The sequence below is a fragment of the Myxocyprinus asiaticus genome, chromosome 49, assembly GCF_019703515.2.
Source record: "Myxocyprinus asiaticus isolate MX2 ecotype Aquarium Trade chromosome 49, UBuf_Myxa_2, whole genome shotgun sequence".
Classification (NCBI taxonomy): Eukaryota; Metazoa; Chordata; class Actinopteri; order Cypriniformes; family Catostomidae; genus Myxocyprinus; species Myxocyprinus asiaticus.
Window position 1 is genome coordinate 12,648,577 of NC_059392.1, and position 17,463 is coordinate 12,666,039.

The 17,463-nt window shown below is 37.1% G+C and overlaps 1 pseudogene; it reads left to right on the plus strand.

Annotated features, from left to right (window-relative positions):
* The first annotated feature begins 261 nt into the window (after positions 1-261).
* On the plus strand, positions 262-15,221 carry LOC127438081 (outer dense fiber protein 3-like protein 2; annotated as a pseudogene).
* Positions 15,222-17,463: the final 2,242 nt, after the last annotated feature.

Genomic DNA, 17,463 nt, shown 5'->3' on the forward strand with positions numbered 1-17,463 from the left:
TCCACTTTAAAATAGTAAGGAAGATCTGAAGATAATGCTTACACCTTCATAGACTTTAAGTAGTAACTTACTCGTTAAAATTACCTGGAATAACTGACAATGATGAGAATGTTACTTGCTTAATTGCTTGGCTTTGAGCTCTGTTCACTCAAACTTGTTGGAAAAGTCAGTGTACAGATTTGATTAATTGTAAGTAAGCTTATATACAAATCAAGCAAAGAGACTATCTAGATTTCTTGGAGGGGTAATGCAACCGTGACCATGTGTGAGATGGAGAGAAAGCATTTGGTCATTGCTCGCAGAGAAAAAGGTGAGCTGTTTCTACATACAGTTGTGCTCAGAAGTTTGCATACCCTGGCAGAAATTGTGAAATTTTGGCATTGATTTTGAAAATATGACTGATCATGCAAAAAACTGTCTTTTATTTAAGGATAGTGATCATATGAAGCCATTTTTCATCACATAGTTGTTTGGCTCCTTTTAAAATCATAATGGTAACAGAAATCACCCAAATGGCCCTGATCAAAAGTTTACATACCCTTGAATATTTGGCTTTGTTACAGACACAAAAGGTGACACACACAGGTTTAAATGGCGATTAAAGGTTAATTTCCCACACCTGTGGCTTTTTAAATTGCATTTAGTGTCTGTGTATAAATAGTCAATGAGTTTGTTGGCTCTCACGTGGATGCACTGAGCAGGCTAGATACTGAGCCATGGGGAGCAGAAAAGAACTGTCAAAAGACCTGCGTAACAAGGTAATGGTAATGAAACAACCACTCTGTCTTTTTCCAGAGCAGCCTGTATTTCTCCTGAGGTTACCTGTGGGTTTTTCTTTGTATCCTGAACAATTCTTCTGGCAGTTGTGGCTGAAATCTTTCTTGGTCTACCTGACCTTGGCTTGGTATCAAAAGATGTCCGAATTTTCCACTTCTTAATAAGTGATTGATCAGTACTGACTGGCATTTTCAAGGCTTTGGATATCTTTTTATATCCTTTTCCATCTTTATAAAGTTCCATTACCTTGTTACACAGGTCTTTTGACAGTTCTTTTCAGCTCTCCATGGCTCAGTATCTAGCCTGCTCAGTGCATCCACGTGAGAGCTAACAAACTCATTGACTATTTATACATAGACACTAATTGCAATTTAAAAAGCCACAGGTGTGGGAAATTAACATTTAATTGCCATTTAAACCTGTGTGTGTCACCTTGTGTGTCTGAAACAAGGCCAAACATTATCAGGGCCATTTGGGTGATTTCTGTTATCATTATGATTTAAAAAGGAGCCAAACAACTATGTGATAATAAATGGCTTCATATGATCACTATCCTTAAATAAAAGACAGTTTTTTTGCATGATCAGTCATATTTTCAAAATCAATGCCAAAATTTCACAACTTCTGCCAGGGTATGCAAACTTTTGAGCACAACTGTATGTATATATCGAGAGTATTGTAAATGTACTGTAAATATATAGCATACTGCATATGAAGTACTGGGGAAAAGTCTTAGGCTGTTTAAGGTCACTTTTTGGCATTGAGTTTGGCTAGCAGTCGGTTCCAAAAAGAATAAAATATTCGAGAATAGATCCTGCTCAGACATGTTGCCCGATCTTTTGTCATTAATACTTACAATTTTAAATGTTGTGAAGTATGCTTAAAATTGCACTGTCTATCGTAAGATTTCAAATTTTTCCTTAAGACATTCCTAGCATTGAGATGAATGTCAAAAGTGCTCCAATTTGCTTGAATTCACCTCACTTCATAATGCATTTAAGCAAAATCACAAGCAAGAGTGCTGTAGTACTGAATATTATCATGTCTGTGGCATGGGACTGCAGATATTAAGAGGTTGTTATCGAGTAGCTGACATTTGAGACACAATATGGCCAGCTATTTGGTCTATTTTTGCTCGACCAAGAAAATAGTTCTGAAAGAAGCCAAAGCAAAATAAAGTTATATATCCATTATATGAAATATCAGCACTCTTGGAACACTGCTCGTCCAGTCAAAATAGTGAACTGGACCAAACGACTTAATATTTGAATGAATACCAAATGAATGTAAATACAATAAAAGGGAAGATGAAATGTTTGTCTTTCAAAAACTTAAGACATTTAACAAAAAATAAAGGGATCGTCTGGGTTCAATACAAGTTAAGCTCAATCGACAGCATTTGTGGCATAATGTTGATTACCACAAAAAATAATTTAGACTGGTTCCTCTATATATATATAAAATTTTAGGTTACAGTGAGGCACTTACAATGGAAGTGAATGGAGCCAATTTTTGGAGGGTTTAAAGGCAGAAATGTGAAGCTTATAATTTTATAAAAGCACTTACATTAATTCTTCTGTTAAAACTCATGTATTATTTGAGCTGTAAAGTTTGTAGGGTTTGTTGATATTACATCATCATGGAAATGAAGTTGTATAATTGGCTATAACTTTAAACACAGAAAATGTTTGTAAGTGATTTTATCACACTAAAATGATGTTAACACACATATTGTTTATTTCTTGTGGCTATACTTTTGAAACAGTGAGTATTTTAACGTTTACGGATTAGCCCCATTGACTTCCACTGTAAGTGCCTCACTGTAACCCAGATTTTTGCTTTTTTTAAAGAAAAGTAGAGACGAGTCAAAATTTATTTTTGTGGTAATAAACATTATGCCACAAATGCTGTCGACTGAGCTTAACTTGTATTGAACCCGGAATATTCCTTTAAGACATTGTGAGAAGGCTTGATTGGTTTCCAAATCTCCGAAGTAACTATAGTCACTACACATGAAGGGGAGATTTGGAAATGGCAAAACACATTTTGATAAATTCAGTCATGAATTTGTGAGCAATAGCAATCTGAGAACAACTCTTAAAAGAATTGTGCCTGTAGGACATATTTCAGCGTAACCAATTTTGAAGAAAAGCATTAGTAAGACTTTAAAAAAAATTGACCTTACAAAATATCCATACATCAGTATGACACTGTATTGTGTAATGCATGCTTTTGTTTCTCCTTCCAATGTTCTTCTTGGCAGAAAAGACGTGTCCCCATCAAATCTGCATTAAACTGAAGAGTTATCTCCTACATTCAAAAGGACAATCTTCAGGAGGATTACAATACCTCTGTGCCCAGGCCTGCCAAAACATGCTGAAGTAAATGTAAAAGAATGTTCTGTGCTCCCAGTAGCTTTTCATGCACATAAACATTTGTGGGCTGATGTCATGACATTCCCCTGGTAGTATCAGAGCAGATAGCTGAAGGCATTGTCGATCCTCCACCCCAAAAACCATCACGCCACTGCGATGAGCTCACATTCCTGACAGTCTGCATCTACAGGGTGTGGATCTCCTGAGAAGATTTGCAATGTGTATCAACTTTCTTGTTGATGTGTTGCCAAAAAATGCTTCACTACATTTACATTTTTTACATTTTTATGCATTTGGCAGACGCATTTATCCAAAGTGACTTACAGTGCACTTATTACAGGGACAATTCCCCCAGAGCAACCTGGAGTTAAGTGCCATGCTCAAGGACACAAAGGTGGTGGCTGTGGGGATCAAACCATTACCAGTTATGTGCTTAAGCCCACTACACCATCACCACACCACTACATATTTCTGATTGTCTAAAGGGCCGGGCATAGGCTATACATCCTGCCACCAACTATTGGTTTTGTAGGCCATGATTTCACAAAATCTACAAGTCCTGCCTTCTCCCATGGCAGGATGAGTAATAACAATAAGTATGTGCATCCTTTCCAGTACTTGCAGTTCAAGAAATTAACTCAATGGAGAACTCAAATATCATAGCTGGAGAAAATCTTTTAAGTATAAATATGCTCCACTCCATGATGATATTCCTCATAAAAATTATTAAAATGAATATTTCAGGTTTAACACAAGTTAAAGGTAATTTTAATTCATTAATTTAAGTCATTTTAATCCAATACACTTTTTGTCTAATTCCACAAATATCTCTTCACGGTCTGCTAGCTGTCCGTTCTGTGTGTGCGCTGAAAAAAAAATCTGGTGTTTGTACACAGCCCTGGCTCTGTAAATGAGAAAATAAACAAAGTGGATCAGACCAATCCACACAACACTATTCCAGCCAACCAGCAACAGGGGGCAGTTCATGCAGTAAAGTACAGCCTTTCTCATGAATCGCTTGCTCCACCTTTAAGCTCTATCAACAGTTAGTTACCATAGAAAATAATTAAAGACTGGTATATTGTTAAAGCCAAACATAAATGTCTTGACAGTTATGCACTTACAATGCAAGTCTATGGGGCAAGTGTACAACAGTTTCCCCCCGTCCATTGGGTATTTTTTGGGGGTGTTTGGGTATCAGTCAAAATTATTTTCTGTAGTAATCAACAGCATGCCACATATCTTAAACTGTATTGCTCCGGGTTCAATACACAAGTTAAGCTCAATTAAATTTGTGCAAAATATAATTTCGACTCGCCGCTCATTTTATATATTTATATATCTATCTATATCTATATATCTATATCTACACACACACACACACACACACACACACACACACACACACACACACACACACACACACAGTGTTGGGGAGTAACGCAATACATGTAATGGGATTACGTATTTAAAATTTTAAATATAAGTAACTGCATTCCACTACAGTTACAATTTAAATCATTGGTAATTAGAATACAGTTACATTCAAAAAGTATTTTGATTACTGAAGAGATTACTTTGCATTTTATTGTCATTTGTTTCATTTAATATTTAGTCCTTTCAGATGGAAAACATTTATACATATAAATGATGCGATCCAAAGTGCATTTGAACAGCGGTGAAACTTTCTTATGATGTGTTACATTCATACGAGCAGACAGAGAAGTAAGTTTGAAGTAAGTTTGGAGCAGAAGAAATAGAAATAAACCTTGTGTAAATTGTCAGCTTTACGCTAAGATAAAATGCTATTTCTACCCATTTTACATGCACATGTTACCAGACACGATCATATTTTTTTATCAAGAAAATTCACGTTGGATAATAATTTCTTTTTTTCTAGTAAGACCTTTGATATTAGGGCAAAAATCATATTCTTGATAATAATTTTTGTATTGTTTTCCTGTAAAAATATCTAAAAATCCTTAAAACAAGATCAGTTTGATTTATCTTGTTTTAGAAACAACACTGCATAAGATATTTAGGTTTTTCAGAGGATGCATGCGGGATTACAGGGTTTCGTTAGTAATTGAAGTGATTTTTTTTCCCACACTAAAATCATGTTAAGCTTTATAACGTTTACATCTTCTGGCTATACTTTTTAAAGTGTATTTTAGCGTTTATGGTCTGGCCCCATTCACTGTGGAAATCAGCATTATGCCGCAAATGCTTTTGATTGAGTTTATCTTGTACTGAACCAGGAACATTCCTTTAATCCAAAATATTCCTGTGACTGTATTTTTGCTAATATCACCACAAGAGGGAGACATAGACATTGTCTGCTACCAGAATTTATAACGTTTCCACTGGATATCATTGCTTTGTAGATTGAAGTAAAATATCGCTAATATTATTTATTTATTGTAAACTATTTCACAGATTACATTTTACACATTACTATAAGCTTATTATCGCTATTGCTCTACAGGTACATATACATTACATGTTGTTTGTGTGTATTACGCTGTACTTACATGAATGCGCAGTAACATGAACACTGCAATGTAAAGTGTGACCATTTTTTTCTTGAGTAATATAATGCTATTTATTCTGCTTTGATTGTATAGTGCATAGCATAGACTGCAGTCCAGGGCCTAAATATCATACTGATGCAAAACGTACTCACTTTGGGTGGGACGGAATGCCTGCCTATTCAATAAATGGCAGAATGGAAAATCAATGTAAGTAGGTTGGTTAAAGGAATAGTTCACCCACAAATGTACATTATCTCATCATTTACTCACCCTCATGCCATTACATATGTGTATGACTTACTTTCTTCTGCTGAACACAAATATTTTTAGAAGAATATCTCTGTAGGTCCATACAATGCAAGTGAATGGTGACCAAAATGTTGACGTTCCAAAAAGCACATAAAGGCAGCATAAAAGTAATCAATAAGACTCCAGTGGTTAAATACATATCTTCAATAGTGATATGATAGGTGTGGATGAGAAACAGATAAATGTTTGTGTCCATTTTTGCTAAAAATTCTTCTCCCTGTCCAGTAGGGGGCGTCTGCATGAAGAATGTGAATCACCAAAAACACAAGAAGAATGTGTAAGTAAAAGTTAAGGTGCGTTCCAATCCGCAGGGTCCCTACTCCGTGTTCACTGCTGACTTCTCCCTACTCACTGAGCACAGGATATCTGTTGAAGTCCACTTCACTTGACAAAATTCGTTCATTTGGAATACCCTACAACGTCATCAAACACAGACAACGCTCGAGTCACACTGATCACGGGGTTCAAGTCATAGATATACATACAGTTGTGCTCAAAATTGATTTTGAAAATATGATTGATCATGCAAAAAACTCTCTTTTATTTAAGGATAGTGATCATATGAAGCCATTTATTATCACATAGTTGTTTGGCTCCTTTTTAAATCATAATGGTAACAGAAATCACCCAAATGGCCCTGATCAAAAGTTTACATACCCTTGAATGTTTGGCCTTGTTACAGACACACAAGGTGACACACACAGGTTTAAATGGCAATTAAAGGTTAATTTCCCACACCTGTGGCTTTTTAAATTGCAATTAGTGTCTGTGTATAAATAGTCAATGAGTTGGTTAGCTCTCATGTGGATGCACTGAGCAGGCTAGATACTGAGCCATGGGGAGCAGAAAAGAACTGTCAAAAGACCTGCATAACAAGGTAATGGAACTTTATAAAGATGGAAAAGGATATAAAAAGATATCCAAAGCCTTGAAAATGCCAGTCAGTACTGTTCAATCACTTATTAAGAAGTGGAAAATTCGGGGATCTCTTGATACCAAGCCAAGGTCAGGTAGACCAAGAAAGATTTTGGCCACAACTGCCAGAAGAATTGTTCAGAACACAAAGAAAAACCCACAGGTAACCTCAGGAGAAATACAGGCTGCTCTGGAAAAAGACGGTGTGGTTGTTTCAAGGAGCACAATATGACGATACTTGAACAAAAATGAGCTGCATGGTCGAGTTGCCAGAAAGAAGCCAATGCCACAAAAAAGCCTGGTTACAATATGCCCGACAACACCTTGACACGCCTCACAGCTTCTGGCACACTAAAATTTGGAGTGACGAGACCAAAATAGAGCTATATGGTCACAACCATAAGTGCTATGTTTGGAGAGGGGTCAACAAGTATTGTGCTCCTTGAAACAACCACACCGTCTTTTTCCAGAACAGCCTGTATTTCTCCTGAGGTTACCTGTGGGTTTTTCTTTGTATCCTGAACAATTCTTCTGGCAGTTGTGGCTGAAATCTTTCTTGGTCTACCTGACCTTGGCTTGTTGTCAAGAGATCCCCAAATTTTCAATATCTTAATAAGTGATTGATCAGTAGTGACTGGCATTTTCAAGGCTTTGGATATCTTTTTATATCCTTTTCCATCTTTATAAAGTTCCATTACCTTGTTACGCAGGTCTTTTGACAGTTCTTTTCTGCTCCCCATGGATCAGTATCTAGCCTGCTCAGTGCATCCACGTGAGAGCTAACAGACTCATTGACTATTTATACACAGACACTAATTGCCATTTAAAAAGCCACAGGTGTGGGAAATTAACCTTAATTGACATTTAAACCTGTGTGTGTCACCTTGTGTGTCTGTAACAAGGCCAAACATTCAAGGGTATGTAAACTTTTGATCAGGGCCATTTGGGTGATTTCTGTAATCATTATGATTTAAAAAGGAGCCAAACAACTATGTGATAATAAATGGCTTCATATGATCACTACCCTTAAATAAAAGACAGTTTTTTTGCATGATCAGTCATATTTTCAAAATCAATGCCAAAATTTCACAATTTCTGCCAGGGTATGCAAACTTTTGAGCACAACTGTACGTAGATGCCTAATTAGGCTGGTTCAGATGCGTAAACCGCAACGTCATCTTTGAACGGTCAACAAGGAGAGCTGTGTGAATGCAAGTGAATGGAGAAAAAGCCTCAGACCACTGCATAAACCGCTTTTGTGTGGAAACAGTTCATCATGTAATGAAATGACCAGAGGTGGGTAGTAACGCACTACATTTACTTGAGTAACTTTTGGGGGAATAAACCTTTGAGTAGGTTTAAAAGTGGGTACTTCTTACTCTCACTAAAGTAAATTTCTAATGAAATTTTATACTTTTTCTTCTTTACAATGGGCAGTGTTCCTGTCCTTACATTACTGGGTTTAATTTTAATTAAGAGATTATTGAATGGGACTTTTATGACAGCGGAAGTTCACACAGCTGCGTGCTGTCACAGACTGTCACTCAAGTCATCAGTGCTGCAGCGTCAAACAGGTAGTGCACTGAATCTTCTTCATAGTTGTTTTAACTACAAAGCCTGCTATGTACCCCACCACAGCCTCTTTGAACATGGACAAGCTGGGAAGACATACAGTGATGTTTTTCTCTGTGTCTTCTGTTTCAGGCTGAACATCACTTTGCCTGAAATATCCAGCATATCAGAAGGTGTTGCCTCCAGTGTCACTGTGCTATCCGGTGGAGAACAGTTGCCACTAGCTCTAATGGCATGTCTTGCTACCATTCTTTTGAAAGCTGATTTAACTTGCCTTGCTGTGGGATTGTTGTTAAATCCATTGGCAGATTTGTCCCCACATATCTTTGAATTTTTATTGTATTGTTCAGTTTAATAGTCCATTTTTGTGTGTACTTGGAAGCTTCTGTTATTGAACAAATATATACATGTATGATTTCCTTGAGTGTGCATATGTCAATAAACCTCTTTCTGATTATGATTTAACAGATCAGGGGATTGTTGAAATAATTAAATGCTCAAGCTGGTATGTACATATTCCAGAAATGAATGCAAATGCATGGGATAATTCCATTAAGTAAAGGTAAATTCATGTGAATATACATACTGCATATGAACGTGTGTGTGTGCGTGTGTATATATATATATACATACTATACTACATTTTTATGTTTAGTTCTTCTGCATTTATTCTGAAGAGGTACTGTCTAGTTACAATATCAACACAAAGCTAGTTGTTTTTATTAACAATCACTGATCTCAGTGATTATAGCTTTAAAATCTGTTGATGTGCATATACAGATGTATAATTTGTCAACATTATAAAATTTTGAACAGCACACTATATAGTAAATGTGAACTCATTTAAGCAAAGTAAAGTCAAACCCATGGGTGGGGTCAATGAACATCAAAAGGTTTAAAACTTTGAAGGCAGAGAAACGTTGATTCCTGTAACAATCTGCAGATGTCACTATTGGATACTTTTGCTTTTAAAAAAGGGGTAATTTATACACTTAGATGTTGAATTTTTACTGTTAAAGATTATGATCGTTATGCCCACTCTACTTGGGGATAACGACTCATTTGTGCTTAATAGGTACATAATCTGTATAAATTACAACCTGTGGGCACTTTTGCCACATCCTTTAGTGAGCATTGTTTCGCGGTTAAACGGCGCACATCGGGTCATATTGAGAGTTTCGTCTGTTGGCGGTAGATGCCCTCTGTTGGTAGGGAATAGTAAGATGGCCGCCAGAGCACTTCTGATGGCTTCACCTACTGCTGGCAGTTTAGAATTCTGAGCAATCCAGTTAAATACATCAGTGGTGTCAACATTTTAAATCACATAAGTCAGCATAAAAGTAATCCATAAGACTCCAGTGTTTAAATCAATATCTTCAGAAGCGATGTGATAGGTGTGGATGAGAAACAGAGAAACAGATCACTTTCACATTCTTCTTCTTGTGTTTTTGGTGATTCACATTCTCTGCATATCACCCCTGCTGTCTAGCAAAAAATGACAAATATTGATCTTTCTCACCCACACCTATCATATCACTTCTGAAGATATGGATTTAACCACTGGAGTCTTATGGATTACTTTTATGCTGCCTTTATGTGCTTTTTGGAGCATCAACTTTGTGGCCTACAGAGCTAAAATATTCTTTTAAAAATCTTAATTTGTGTTCTGCAGAAGAAAGGAAGTCATACACATCTGGTATGGCATGAAGGTGAGTAAATGATGAGAGAATAATCATTTTTGTGTAAACTCTCTCTTTAAAGTGATAGCTCAGCCATAATTTAATATTATGTCATCATTTCCCTACCCTCATGTTGTTCCAAACCCTCATGTTGTGACGCTTTGCATTATGTGGAACACAAAAGATATTAGACAGAATGTTAGGGACTGACAGTCTCGGTCACCATTCACTTTCAAAATATGGAGGAAACATTTTTTTTCACTTAAGGTAAATAGTGACTCAGACAAACATTCTGTCTAATATTTACTTTGTGTTGCATGGAAGAAAGAAAGTCATATGGGTTTGGAACAACATGATGGTGAATGATGACAGAATTTCCATTAATAATTATAATAATTCTGTAATACATGTTAAATGTGTATTATGTAATGGAATATAGGGGAGTAAACGTCTATTATGTCGTTTGTGAAAGTAACGAGTTACTCACTACTTGAGTACTCTTTTAATTGGATACTTTCTTACTCTTACTCAAGTAATTATTTATGTTAGTACTTTTACTTCTACTTCAGTAATTATTTTTTTTAAAGTAATTGTACTTTTACTTGAGTACAGTTTGAAATCTGAAAGTTGGCTGGAAAAGACAATAGACTTTTGCAGACCGTATATGTCAATTTACATTCATGTTTTGATGGACGGCTCTTGACTTATCCAATATGGCGGATACGCCGACGTATTGCGGTCCATAGAAACAGCAGCTAATGAGGTATCTACGTATAGATATCTATGGTTTAAGTAAGATGACACAATATACTCGTGTTAATAAATATAAATGTACAATAAATAACATATAACAATAATAAATTCTAGAGACTGTTGTGTGTGAAAATCCCAGGAGATCAGCAGTTACAGAAATACTCAAACCAGCCCAACTGGCACCAACAAACATCCACACGATTATCTAATCAGCCAATCATGTGGCAGCAGTCAGGTCAGGAGCTTCGGTTAATGTTCACATGAACCATCAGAATGTAGAAAAAAATGTGATCTCAATGATTTGGACCGTGGCATGATTGTTGGTGCCAGATGGGCTGGTTTGAGGATTTCTGTAACTGCTGATCTCCTGGGATTTTCGCACACAACAGTCTCTAGAATTTACTCCGAATGGTGCCAAAACCAAAAAACATCCAGTGAGCAGCAGTTCTGTGGACAGAAAAGCCTTGTTGATGAGAGAGGTCAAAAGAGAATGGCCAGACTGGTTCAAACTGACAAAGTCTAACTCAGATAACCACTCTGTACAATTGTGGTGAGAAGAATAGCATCTAAGAATGTTATTCTGAGATGCTGGTTGGCGCTGTTTTAGCAGCACGAGGGGGACCTACACAATATTAGGAAGGTGGTTTTAATGTTGTGGCTGATCATGTATATACATTTTTATAATACATCCACGTAAGACATATAATTTTTTTTGTTATATATTTAAATTAATATATTTTTCCAGACTTGTAACCCCCAAGTTAAATGACTATTGCTGTTTAATATAAAAATAAATGTAATGCGGTTATTTTATAATAAGCGAGTCTTCTTGACTGTTATGACCAATTGTCATGATAATGGATGTAACTGTTGCATTTAGTGTGATTTGTACTTGCGCACAACCGCATAGAAAGCAGAGTTAAATTTTATCCACACTACCTCAGTACTCTACTGGTTCGCAATGACTGGTGGGTACATTTATCTCTCCACTTTCTGTGAAGTGATGTATCGATGTACACCAGAGCATGTGAGTGGAGTGGAGCAGAGCGGTGATAATTTCACCTGAGCGGAGAGCGCTTTTTTGAAGATTACGCTCCGCTCTCTCAGGCCGCTCAGCGCCGCTCGCTCAACCCAGAATGCGCTTCATGATATGCTGGTTTGGGAATCTGCAAAATAAGCAATAGGCCTGACGTTATGGAGCTCTAACACTGTTTTAGTGAATTTGCAAACCTTATAACCTAAATAAATGCAAAGTATAAATCAAAGCTAAGAACCAGGAAATCGAAAGGGAGTGTGGGGAGACCGTGAGAATTAGCAAATATTCCTTTTGTAATCGTACGTGTCACATTGCCAGAGAGCACGAGGATGTGCTACGCGAACATGGTAGCGCAGCAAAAGGCGAGCTAGTAGGCTACACTACTATTCGATAATAAATTAATAGACAAGTAAGGTATCTTGTTGTTTTGCCATCATGTCAGTGCAGCTGCCAGCTAGATGCGAGCCCGGTTCTGCAGGGTTACAAACGTTAGAGCACCCTCAATTGAATATGTAAGCTTAATAATGCTGTATATTGGCAAAGCATTTTTCCTTGAATCCTAGTGAACACACACAAAAAAATCCCTGCATCAAAACCAATAAACATGTATGATCTTGCAGATCAGTGTGTCCTAATTTGCAGGTGGAGCATTTTGCTTTCATGCCTCTATTGTACAATTGAGCATATGATTGGTAAAGATTTCCGCTCTCGCATAGAGAATTTCATAACGGAATTATCTCACTTAATCGACCGCCTGTTGCTTTCAATTTCTGCTTTGGGATAAAGTGGCACATAACTGCTGGTCAGTTTCCCAAAGCCAAATCCACACCTTAACGATAAGTGAAACCTAAAAAAAAAAAGATTCTAGATTAGTGGTTGCAGATAACATTTTTGACATCGCAAGCTGCATTCATGCATAGAGAAAAAAAAAAAAAAACTATTAAAGATTGTACATTAGGAAAAAAAACTTTTCTTAAAAGGCAGTGTAATTTGTGAATTAAATAATTTGTTTTTGTTTTAGGATCATTAAATATGAAAACATTTCTTCTAATATATATATATATTGGACAAAATCTCACTGTCTCTTTTCTGGATAAATAAATACACCCTTTAAAACTGAACACAAAATTAGGATGAGAAATTGCTCATTTTAATTTACAGACCCAAAGTCTGATAGCATTAAATCAGAAACATATTAATGTATCAAATCTACAGTATCATTCTGTGGAGACAACTGAAAAACAATTATGAATTTCACTTTTCCTGCAATATTTTTCCTGGTACCAGTCCATGATTTCATTATTGCCATAAACGACTAACAAACTTTAAAGTTGAAAAGCGTAAATTTGCGCGTATGCGAGTTTCCGTGCCAATGCACATATGTTTTATCACTTGTAGAGGCATGTTTGATGACTTGTTTAAAGTAAATAATGGTAATTTAGAACTGAATTTTTTCTTAAGGTATTATTTGAAGATGTTGATGATATATGTGCTAACAGAAATATCTGACTGATTACAAATGATAAGGAAGGTCTAGTTCACCTGATTAACTCACAGACGTTGTAAACCAGTCCAAAATAAACTAGATTTTATATAGTAAAACACAATGTTACAATCACATAATTTCAGATGTGTTCATTACTAATCTTTTGATAATTTAATAAATGTTGGCCTATAGTCTATATTTCACCCAGAGGGGCTCCTCAGCCCATGTGGGCAAAGGGGCTGTTGCTTGGGCCACTGTAGCTACCCCCTGTGTACGTTCTTGGAACCAAGTATACTACAGAGAAATTTAATGTCGGAGCGGGATTTGAGCGAATGTTTTTTTACCGGTGAGCGTGAGTGGTACTTGAGCGGAGCGTCCGCTTGGGCCGTGAGCGGCTGAGCGGGTTATTGAGTGGAGTGTCACACCGCTCCGCTCACATGCTCTGATGTACACTTATTCCCTGTGCCATTTGGGGTGCCCTTCCAACTGAACATGTACGCTCCCTTCAGATTGGAATCTCCCTTAAGATATCTGAATACTGTGTGCATTTCGGAGGACCCTAACAGTCATTTGGAACGCACCTTTAAAAGTGGACTGAGTAGGCAGGAAAATTTATAGTAAAAATTGACTTAAATATTGATCTATTTCTCACCCACACCTTTCAGAACGCTGCTGAAGACACTGATTTAACCACTGGAGTCATATGGATTACTTTTATGCGGACCTATGTGATTTTTGGAGCTTAAAAATGTTGGCACCCATTCATTTGCATTGTTGGGACCTACAGAGCTTAGATATTCTTCTAAAAATCTTCTTTTGTGTTCTGCAGAAGAAAGTCACACATCCGGGATGGCATAAAGGTGAGTAAATGATGAAACGGCTGCTTTTTTGCTGGTTGATCAGTCCACTTCATGTCAAAACCACAAGAAAACACTTAGTTGGAAGGGGCTGAGTTTGAAAGTTTTTCCAGAACTACATACTGTAGAGCTGTTCAGGTTGTAGTTCAAAACCATGGAAAAAAATCAGAATTTTTGAGCCATGGTTTACCCTCTGAATTTTCCTATGGGTTTTTATAATGGCAGTTTTGGATTTATGAGTAAAACAAATGTCTGTGGTAAACATTACTTAAAGATATTTGGACGTTTTGTTCTACAACATAAATTACACAGTCATTCCCCAAATGTGAGTTTTGAAGCCGCCATGTTTTTTTTTCTTCAACTAACAAGTATGTTGCTAACAAGTTGCTAAATGAGGACAACAATGTTTTTGTCAGGCATGTACATTCACATGCTTCTGGTAGTTGTAGTCCTTATTTAGCAACTTGTTAGCAACATGCATACCGCCGTACAAATGTAGACATCCAGGATGAACAGCTCTATTGCTTAACCTAACCCTTGTTGTACCAAATATTTCCAACAGGAATTTTGTATACCCCTGGACCAGGAGCGTGCAGCCCTGAGAAAGCCCATCTGTGCTGCACCCATCGCAAACCACCATCCCACACCATGGGATACTGCACTCAGTATCGCTCTGTGGACACCCCTAACAAATACACCCTCCCTTCTCTCATGGGCTCCCATGTCCTCACCAAGACATCAAGTGCCAGTTACACCATCTCTGGGAGAAGCAAATCTGGGGTTCCTGCCGAGGACTCCAGGTCCTGGTAGATATAACAGCACGGATCCCAGTGTCTATCTCCCAAGGCGGCCAGCTTTCTCTGTGTTGGGTAGACACACTACACCGAGGGAGTCCACACTAGTACCAGGTTCTGGAAGTCATAACATTTGAACCAGTGTCAAAACCAAAACAGCGTGATAGAGACCCAGCATGTGCACGATAAAGACTGAACGGCAGCCAGAGAAAATAATAGTTTTGAAATTTAAAACTTCCACAAATTTAACTTCAGCGTTCAATTTGTTATGTGTCTGTATGTATAGTGTCTAATAATGCATTGTCAATGTACACAAGTTTCTCTTGCCAATAAAGCTTCATATGAATTGAATCTGCCCATTTGATGCTATTATTAAAAGAAGTCCACTGGAAAACGCAGAATATTTTGCCAAACTTTAATTACATTATGTCCATAATTTTATAGCATGTAAACATATGCTGCTATCAAAGATTTTTACCAGTAAAAATTTGACTAATTTAACTATCTGCAAAATACTTTTTAAGATAATAACATACTGTGGCAGCGGGGGCGTGGTCGAGCGCCCGTCCGGAGAGAAAGCGGTAAGGGTGCTTACACCTGAGCTAAATTATGTCTAACACCTGTCTCCAATTCCAGTGAGCTGGGGAGAGCGGCATAAAAACAGCCACGCCACCGTCAGAAGAGAGGGAGAACGACACGTCAGTCCAGTGTTGGCGTGTGTCCTGAATGTCAAAAAGCTGCATGTCTTTTAAGAAGTTTATGTTGATGGAGAGTTTTTGTTATTGGTGAAGCTATCTGAGTGAACCCAGGAAAACACTAGAGAGAGTGTACAGGCTGTGCAGAGGGCAGAAAATAAAAGCCTTATTTGACGGTGTTTGTGCTTCCCGACTCGTCCTTTCCCGTGAAACCTTCACACATATATTAAAATAAATGATGATTCTTGCAAGTTCTTATAAAGTAAATATATAAATTTACGACTTTAATGTCTGTTTTAATGTAACAGGTACCATGATTTATTTGCAATTAAATCACAAAAAAACTGTGATTAATTAGGGAAACATTTTAATCGATTCATAGCTCTTATTTTTTATAGATTTTTGATATTGATCATCAGGGTCCAAAATGTATTTTTTGCCAAATATACCAGCCATAAATTGCACATCCCCCCAAATTTCATTTCAGTAACAGACGTTTTACTAATCCCATTGTTTACAAAGATAATTCTCATTACCGTAACAGGTTTTTTGTTTACTGTATAACGGTAAAATAAATTGGTTGTACAATGATTTTTTTTTTTCTGCAAAAATGAAGGGCAGTTCCAAGGAAGTACTACTATGATGTATAAAGTTCACAATTGAAAAAATATATCCTTTTTTACATTGCGGTAATGAGAAGATCATAATGAACATTTTTTTATCGCATTGCAATAGTGAGAATTGGAAATAAAGTCACAATGTAAAAAAGGTTAATGGCCCTTTGTTTCCTTTGATTTTGGAGTAAAATAGGACCAGTAAATTGTTTTAATAGGTTTTGTGAGAATCACCCATTTATGTTACAGCTCCTTATAAAGTAACTTATTTTTATTTACTTGCCAAAGCAAACAATTACACGCATTTGGCGAGTGTTAATTCTGGTCCCTGTTGATCACACAGTGAACTCCTGAAATGTTTTGCCTAGATAGACATTAGAATTTCTTAGGCTGTCCATATTAATCCAGATACATCTGAAAATGATGTACTCATTTTCAAACCACTCTGCGTCCACACTGCCATTTTCAAGCGTTTTCCAAGCTGCTTGTCCACACTGAAACGTACAGAAACTTTTAAATCCCCCTTACTCTGCATGCAAAAATCGCCATTCCATGTACGATCTGAAACGCAATTGTCCTCGTGATCTGTCGCCGGACAGCAATTCCGAGTAAACTTCCCGTCGCATATGAAGTAATGCAATGTGAAGGTAGTACAAAGTAACATTTAACTTTAACTACACTATTAAAGTGCACAACATTACCGCTACAAAATGGGCCGCCATCTTGATTGTTTTGGGTTGAATGGATCACATGACTGCGTCACATGACAACAAATACGTCATCGTTTTCACATATCTCCGTTTTCCCTGTCCATATTACAACGTGAAGATGCCGCTTTGAAATTGACCCACTTGAGAGAGCGTTTTCGAAAAGCTCAGTTTTCGCTTTCAAATGCGCCATCTCAGTGTGGACGGAAGGCCAAAACGTGAAGAAAAAAAACGAATCCGTATTAGTGTGGACGTGGCCTTAATGTATATATAGAAATATTTGTAACTGTAGGGCAAATATTGATCAAGTGTCATTGATTATGTATTGCCACATGCTGATTACAAATGAGGATTCAAGTAAGC